At 23.9% G+C, this 10,000-nt stretch overlaps 1 protein-coding gene across 1 annotated transcript in view; it reads left to right on the forward strand.

Annotated features, from left to right (window-relative positions):
- Actbeta (inhibin subunit beta) overlaps positions 1–10,000 on the forward strand; it is a 58,749-nt gene that overhangs the window by 16,026 nt on the left and 32,723 nt on the right. The gene's annotated exons all lie outside the window — the stretch shown is intronic.

Genomic DNA, 10,000 nt, shown 5'->3' on the forward strand with positions numbered 1-10,000 from the left:
AGGAAAGAGGAAACGAAGGACAGAGTAGACGAAAACGAAGAGATAAAAACACACCCTTTCAATATCTAAGCATAATATTTAAAAGCAGTAATCTATATATATTTTTAATTTTAAAAATATTATTAACGTTGGAAATTAAAAAATTATTTTAAGTCATAAAATATATTAGTATTATTTATTTTTTAAATATTGCTTTTTAGTAAATCTTAAACAATATGTAGAATTTTTAATACCAAGTATTAATATTCTTAAACGATTATAAATGGATTATAAATTATACAAATATTGTTATTTACACTAATATATTTAATAAAATATCATATACAAAAGCCATTTTAGTGGCAATTTATAAAGCAGAAATTATAAATGTAATAATAATGTAATTATAAGCAGAAAAACTATAATAATGAACTATAACCAGAATAATCCGTAATAATTCGTCATAATTGTCAGTATTTTATTATTTAAGAATCTATTTTTTTATTTTAATTATTATTTTTATATATTTAAATGAGACGATTGAATTATAAATGTACTTCCGTTATAGAAACGTATTATTTAAAAATTTTAATTGAAATGAAAAATACATTTTTGGTATATAAGAAAGTGACCCTTACAATTTATAAAAAAAAACAAGTAAAATTATATAAGTCTATACTTTGTTTTACGACTTGTTAATGCTCCGAAAATCAAGAGAAAAATTATTTATGCATACTTTGAATTAAGCATAGATTATCTAAAAGATATTTTTTCTAATCGTTTGATGCTTATAAGAATAATAATAATAATAATAAATTTCTTATATCGTGTACTCAATAATATTTACTATTTATACATATGAATTTTTTTTTTATATCAAATTTCTTTGATCTATAATATGTGGATTAGAAACGTGTGAATTAAGGTGAAGAGATGAACTCGTTTAAAGTCAGTACAGTAGTAAGCTTGGCAATCTTCATTCTCGCAAGCCCTTAAGTAACTTAAAACTGTCGTGCAAACGAGTCTGACATGGTAACATTTGTCAGGCTTAGGTAGTCAATACATCATTACGCTGCACAAATCGATATGCAAAATACAAGTTTTTTCTTAGTATATTTGTACTTCATGTTAAAATCTAGTGATAAAAAGACGTATTACAGAAAAAGTATGTTGTCAATGAAAAATAAAGAGAAAATTCAAGAAAAGGAGAATTCACTGGTAAAAGGTAGAAGAAAAATATAACTTTGAAATACGGGGGAAATGCGTCTAGTTTAAAAATTTCACATCTTCGCATGGATGCATTCAGGACACTTAGTTTTCAGAGAAAAATAAAAGGTAAAACAACAATACTTATATATTAATGGTAGACACTTTACCGGTCAAGCACATAGTTAGCGAGTTACATACTTTTAAAGCATTTGAAACGAATTCATGATATATAACAACATATATATATAACAACATAATATATATATCAACATATATATATATATATATATATATATATATAACAACATATATATATATATATAACAACATATATATATATATATAACAACATATATATATATATATAACAACATATATATATATATATATATATATATATATATATATAAAGAGGAGTTCAGGTACGTTTATAATTTCTGATAATGTTCTCTTACATTCTTTTTTTTCTTTTTTTCTAAGCACGAATACGAGTAAGGGAGGAAGTTGAATTGAGTTAAAGACGGGTGATAGTGAGTCGTGCCAAGCAATGCAAAGCTTCATCTTTGAAAAAGGGTTTGCAAAACTTTTTGATGAGTATATCAAATTCGAAAAAGAACAGTTCTCGTTTGTACTAGAAAAAATCCATTCGAGCATTGCTCACAAACTAGCAGTTGCCTTTGTTTTTTCGTCTCCAACCAATGAAGAGTCGGTTGAGAGATGGAAAAGCACTTTGTTATCTATGGACCTACATTTCTTTTACCATTACGTGCGGCAACGTCCACGTGTGACTTTCACTGACAGTCCGGACACATACGTATGTATTTGTTCCTGGCAACACGGGAGGAGGATGACAACTTTCGCTATTATAAAAGTGCGGCTATGGCGTCGCTTTTTCGCCGTCTTCCAACGAGAAAAGAGAGAAGATATATGCTTGTCTCGGTTTTGACGCCACCTTTTTCAAAATGTTCTCGTATTACGTGCTCGTCTGTGAAGTCGAAGTCACTGTGCTAGGTTAGTTTTTCTTTATAGCTATTTTATAAATATATTGTAAAGTAATTCATGTAAGAGATCTCGATATAATCGGACTAAAACAATACCAAAAGCTTTATACATTTTTCTTCAGAACAGACAAGTTCATTTCCAAAAGTCTTGTCAGGATAAGTAATTTTATTATAAATATAACACTATTTTCATTGTCATTTAATATTTTATAAGTTTATTAAATTACACAATTTAAAAAAAAAAATTATTAGTTATATTTTAACGACATACCAAGTATTTCATATTTATCCATATTTGATCATATCATTTTCAAATAGTTTATAAATTAATTTCTAAATACGGTAAAGTAACAATCAGTTTAATATAATGTAATAAATCTGTTATACTATGAGTAAAAATGAAGTTTTAATTAATTAATGAATTTTTCTTGAGAAAAAACAGTCCTATCACATATATAATAAAAATTGTATATTTTTTAGAAACAAACATTGAATAATTTGATATATAGATATATATATATATATATATTATTACTTTTAATATATGATAATGTTCATATATATATATATATATATATATATATATATATATATTCTAAACTTATAGCCATAAAATCCACAAGTAATTACAAAATTATCTAAATAACATTAAATTTAAACACAAAAATTTTTTTATTAAAATAATTTATATTTCACACAAAAGTCTTGTATGCGTTAATGCACAGACGCGCGCGCACACACACACAAAGACAAAATATTCTGTGTAATAAATCTTGCATTACACATTGCTTAGTTAAATAAAATAATTAATTTTTACCCATGAAATTAATAACTTTAATACTTTTCGCAAGTTTCATAATAAGAAAAATATAGAAAAATTAAAGAGGAAAAATAATAAAAATATTAAAAAATTCTCATGTAATCTAAAACCTTTTGTATATTATTGAAATAACCTTTTCTAGATATCAAGATTGTACTGTATGAAATTGATTGAATAATACATGCTATGATAAAGTTACAATTTGAATACTGTGCAATTCAATATTAAAAAAGAGCATTTATTTTCTAGGTCTATTCTTCTCCCCCCCCCCCCCCCCCCCCCCCCCCCCCCCCCCCCCCCCCCCCCATAAAAAAGTCTTTATAAAATATTTCTATCATCTTAAATATTTAGGCATAAACATGCTTATTTGAATCATATATCCGCAAAGATCAAATTATTATCAATACTACATGATATCAATACTCTTGGGCTATCCATAAATTATTGCTAAATTAAGTAAAAATTTTATATTTTATCGTACAATTAACAACTGTTCGGCGATTATTAATTAATCATATATACATATAGAAGAAATTTCCTTATCAATAGGATAATTTAATTAAGTATTTATTAATATTGGAATTGTTTTAGTTTCAAATATACATTTATAAAAATTGATAAGTTTATTAATAAATAATTATTAATAATTAATAAATTAATTTATATTTAATATTGAAAAATACATTGATTTATTTATTCCAAATAAAAATAAATTTTAAAAATCGGTAGATGTATTTTCTTTAAAGGATTATTTAATTTTCCTTTTTTATTAAAAATCGTAGAAAAATTGCAATAGAATAATTATATTTATTACTTGTAAAATACAATAAAATAATTAAAACATAATTTGTATAATCTTTTTTACTTTTCTGAGTTATAAAACAAATTTAAACAATAATTCGATTAAATAAATTTTCACATATTGAAATAAATAAAAAATTAATTTGTATTTATAAACTTTTCATAAATGTTTATATTTATGAAGTAGTTATTCAGAAATTTTTAGAAGAATTTTCTTAAATGCAATTTTTTTACCAGTACAAATAAATTGTAAGTATTCATTTATTATAATATCTGACATTAATAAACATCTAATTGTTATTTTACATAAATTTCTGTTTATTAAGCAATTTTTTTTTAAATTTAAAAACTAAATATTAAGTACAGACTTTATAGTTTAAAACTTCAGTTAATATCGTTTATATTTCATTTCTCAATTTACTTTATACATGTTTCAAAAACTGTAGAATTATGAAATCCTTCAGGAAGATATGTTAGTAATAGATAGAATGGAATAACTGTTATTAATCTTTATTATATAATGTTGCAAATTAAATGTCATATATTTATAATTTTTTAATAAAATATAGGATTAGATATAATAGGGAAATTCAATTTTTAAATATAATGATAAATACTTCGGGTCTGTTTGTACTTCTCTTATTAACATAATAGTAAATATACCATTTAAAATGTTGAACAAAGATTGTGAATATAATAATAAATAATGTTGTTTCCAACACTTATTTATGAATATTATATTAAAAAAATTATTAATACATTTCTTATCATGTGTAGATAATTTATTTAATAAATATAAAATCCAATACGATGACTTGGAAAGAAAGATTATGTTTCCCGGATTTTGTCAATTCATAAACTAAACGATATTTTAAAACATTTTGAATATATGTTAGAGCTCATGTCGAATGTATGATATCAACTATTTTTGTAAAAACACATGATTTACATAAACCTTGAAATTCAAGCGAAACAAGTAAAGTCTTATAATTTCCTAAAAAATAATTAAATTTTTTTATTTCAAATAAATTATTTTATTTTAAAATATGAAAATACGTTATTTGATTATAACTATTTCATTGCATGTATTATTCAATGAAAATGAATTAGCATTACCTACTAATGAAAATAATGATAAGAATATCTATATTATGAAATCTTTATAAGTATCTGTATTATAGAATGTAAATTTGGTTTACTTCAATAATTACTCAGATTAATTATCAGAATCAATTAAATATTAAAAATTAAAAAGTTACATAAAATAATTTCTATAAATATCATAAATATATTAAAATTTTTAATACTAATCACTTATTTCTTGGAGATTAACAAAATATAATGTATAATTATCATGCTGAATTGTATTTTCTCTATGTAGTAAAATCAATTATTGTTCAAATAGTATATAAAGAAAATAAAATAATATCAAATGATATAATAAATCTTTTATAATATAACTAGAAATGCATGAAATAAAATTTGATATAAAATTGTTATACAAATCAAGTAATAATACAAATCCAAGAAGTATGTATGTTTGTAGTAATATTATTATTATTATCTAGAATCATATTAAACTACATAAAATAATTTTATTTATTTAAATATTTTATATCCATAATGTACATATTGAGGCAAATCATTTACAGTGAAAAAAAATTATGTTATAAAGATATACGAATAAATATATATATGAATAAATATAATAGAAATATTACTTAAAAAAGAAAAAAGAAAAAAGTTAATGGTAAAGGGACAGTACTTGTTAGTCTGCATGAAAAGCTTAAAATTATTAATCTAATAAATAGTTGTGCTTAAGCTTAAAGTTAGATTTTTCTACAAATCTAAATTTTAAAGTAATTTTTAAATAATTCAAAATAATGAATTTTTAAGAGGTAACGTATAAATTTACGATAAACCAATCATCACGTCTATAAGAATGACTGTAAAGAAAGTTTTATATTGCAATTTCTTTCGCATGGTAATTATTGGATTCTACAAAGATAATTGCATCATGTTTCAAATGTTAAAATATAATACTATAGGATGCTTCTGAACTATTATATAATTTTCGATAATGCACGTCAGTTTTCGATGTTTTAAGCATTTGTTGATTTGACATAATCATTATGCTAATATGATATTTGTTGTTTTGGTATTAGTTATTAATTATCTAACCAAATACTTGGAAAATGCTAATATTACTTAAAATTTTATTATTTTAGTTTGAAAATAAAAATGATATTACTTCCAATGAAGTTTTATGAATTAATAATAGGAAACGACTGTTCATAACAAGGAAATGTGCAGAAATACATTACCGGACGTTTCTAAAGATAAACGATCAACTTTTCTCATTCGCATGGCTACAGGCGACCGTAGAATGAACCTGCCAAGAATCATTTACCCCTCTGACTTCCTTTTTTAATTAGTTATGTTTGTATTCAATTCACCGATTTTTATGAAATGAAATTCGTAAATTTGAATTGAATGTCAAGCCTTTTATAAAACTACTTTAATTTGAATACTGTACACATAAACAATATAAAAATATTTTAATTGTTATTTTTTACATTTTAATTCATATATTCAATTTCTTATTTAATAATAAACCATTAATTTTATTGTTATTTTTATTTTTCACATAACGTGTCTTTGCATGATATTTTTTTTTTTTTTTTAGTCATACTTATTATGTTTTTAATGAGAATTTGATATCTGTTATAAGGAAAATATATTTTTATATCGAAATTTTAAGTAAGTGGAGAAAATATAATTTCTCCCAAAAAAATTGAAAAATACATAATGAAATTAATTTTCAATAATAAAAGTCTGAAGCAATAATGAACCTACAAAAGTATTTGTATGTATAATATTATACATTTGCACATGTATTTATTTTTGCCTAATAAATATAAATCACGTGGTTTATTATAAGAACTTTTGAATACTATAGTGTTAATTTCTCATTTTAATAACAAATTATTAATTGTCACAAATATGAATTTTTTAAATTATATGTCTAGGTGATTTGCATGTAAAGCTTTAATATAATAATTTTTCAAAAATTGCTGAAATATTCAAGCTTAAATTTTTTGAAGTGGCTTGATAAATTATATAAGACAAGTCATTCAAAAATGTTAATCTACTGCATGCAAGGCCTGTCAGCTTTTCTGGCACTCATCAGTTCCAAACGAAAAATCGATAAATCTCTTTAATACAATGTTATCGACATATATATATGTATGTATATGTATGTATAAATGGATGACACTATTTTTGGACAACAATAGTTCACAATGTGGAAGTTGTCAATGACTTCAAAAATATTCATTTTATCGATAATTCATAATATACAAAAATGGTACGTGTACATTTAACACGTAAATTTTAACGTTTTAGTTGTATTATAACTATATTGCATAAAAATTTAATATAACTTTCGTTATGTTGGTAATCAACGTGTACAAATCAAACGATAAAACACACAATTGCATATGTATGATCATTGCAAATATCCTTTATACTTTACAGAGCAGTTATGCAGGATAGAAGATAGTATTGAGCAGATCAGCCATTATGTGCAGTGTTCTTCCCTTAACTGGTTTTGGCGACGAATTTATCAGAAATTCTTTCAACTCAATTTAAAAAAAAAAACTGCTAAAATATATCCCGTGTATCATACAGATGTCAAGGCATATTATTTCCAATAATTCACAATGATTTTTAAATTTGAGTGCATCTATCGAATAGATTTCTGATGCTATTGCAAATAATATTATTGTCTATCAAGAAACATTATAATTCAAAAATTGAATTATATTTTCCGATAAATATGAACAATGAAAATTATGTTTATATTGTTTAATATTTTCTTTCATTAATACATTAACGAGGAAATTTTAATTAGAGTACAATTTTTATGCGCATTATCAATTTAAGAGATTATTTTTAAAAAATAATTACAGTCTTTAAAATATTCTTCATTTTTTTATAATATCGCACAAATAATTCAAGTGGTTTAAATAATATTAATTATGATGGGATATTATTTAAAATTCATAATGAGAATTACTCATCAATTTTGCAGTAGTGCATGACTTCTTTGTTATTCAAGTGGGTTAATGGTGTCGTCGAACTTCCGGAAGCGACTTTTGTGAAGCATGTGAAGTGAAGATTAGCAGTTTATCTCTGCGGCGAGTCTTTCATTGTAATGCCATACATACTCATCTTGACTCCATATCTTACACATGTTAAGCTGTTTCATACAATTGCGGTATTATTTATTCCGTATTAATAAAAAATCATTGATAAAGAAAATGCTAAAAAAAGATAGGAAAAGTATTTTTATATACTATTATAAATTTATAATGTTTAGTCAAATGCATTCAAAATTAAAAGAAAAAAAAAATAAAATTTGGTTTATCATAGTGGTTGTTTTACTTATATTTATTGAACTTTGTCTAAAAATATAAACTTAGTTGTATGCACCCTCCCCTCCTCCCTACATATATATATATATATATATATATATACATATAATCAGAAAGTAATTTAAGAATAATATATATTATCAAAGAAATATCTATATCAAATTATGAACCATTAATATTCATTATTCATCTATTTACAAGCATGACTAAATTATTTTCTTAATATATATAGACAGACATTTGCACATTAAATTTAAAATATTTCACTATAAAAAGATTTTCGAAAAAATAAGTCACGATCAATAATGAAATTAAATATTAATCGCTCTGTAGAAGCAGAAGGCAAAATTTTTATAAAAGTCTTCGGAAGGATCATGATATTGAGGCTGATGGTACAGAATGAAAGGAACTAATTGAAGATTGTTCGAAGAAGGGAAGAATCAAATTACTTTGTCACTCTCTAGATATTTAGACAATCTTTGGAAATTGATTTGTTACGTTCGCATAGTATTCAACCGAAGTGCTTCTATTTTATTATTATGTCTTATAAAAAAAAAAAAAATAGATCCACTCAATTTCTATCAAAGTGAATTTAATAACCAAAAAGCTTAATCATTGCATTATGTATAGCCAATCTAAGAAAAAGTCTTCTCAATGATCGAATTTCTATTTTCCGCAACTAACTGACTGTCTTTGCCATATATGCAAAGTAACCAAGATTCTAAGTGGACTTTATGTTAGACATTTGTCATTCCAGCCTTACTTCCAGACATCAAAACTTTTACAGAAATTTATTTTTTTTTCAATCCATTCGACATTCAGGGCCACGGAAACATATATGATAATCAAAAAGCATCATTATCTACGCATCTCCATTGTTCAGTGTCAAATGCTTACAATAGTTCGAATGTGTATCCTATCTCAAAAGATTTGGATGAAAAATTTCTTCGTAATACGAAGATCTATAAGTAGTATCTTCTCATTTTTATGCACTCTCACTTATAGTATATGTAGAAAATGAGGATGATGAGTGCTAAAACTAAGTACAAAAATGTCGTTATTCATGAGGATAGAGTTAAACGGATATTGCAGATAGAGCATGCGTGGCTCTGGGAGAGCTAAGCACGCCACAGTACTCATGTTCTGCGTGTGGAGTTCATTGACCCCATAGTTAAGAAATCGCATATTCGAAAATTCACTACTTCTTTTTACATCGACATCATCCTCTGTTGTATCTATCCATCTCTCTTTTTCTGTCTACTTACTTTTCATTATTTATCCTTTGTCTTTCTTACGAGCTCGCTCTTTTTTCTCTTTTCTTAATATTTTTCACATTTACTTCATTCACACACACATAGAGTCTATGAAAATTTTACAGTTTGATATTTATGATGTCATTAGATTTACTAATATAGTCAAAACCATTAGGTGCCACACATTTTTATACATCAACAAAAAAATTCATCGAATTATAATAAATAATAAATTTCAATTTCATCATATTTATCTTAATAAACCAACAATTAATTAAATTTTCTTTTTTATTTATATTATTACATATTTCATTTTAATGGATATGAAAGGTGTAACAAAGGTGTAAGAAGAAAATCAAGAAAGGTGTCGATGTGTTATTACTATTATGCTACTGTTTTTGCTTTTGATATGTTCTCATATATATATATATATATATATATATATATATATATATATATATATATATATATATATATATATATACACACACGTGTATATGC

The sequence above is a fragment of the Ceratosolen solmsi genome, unplaced genomic scaffold (assembly GCF_000503995.2).
Source record: "Ceratosolen solmsi marchali unplaced genomic scaffold, CerSol_1.0 scaffold29, whole genome shotgun sequence".
Taxonomy (NCBI): domain Eukaryota; kingdom Metazoa; phylum Arthropoda; class Insecta; order Hymenoptera; family Agaonidae; genus Ceratosolen; species Ceratosolen solmsi.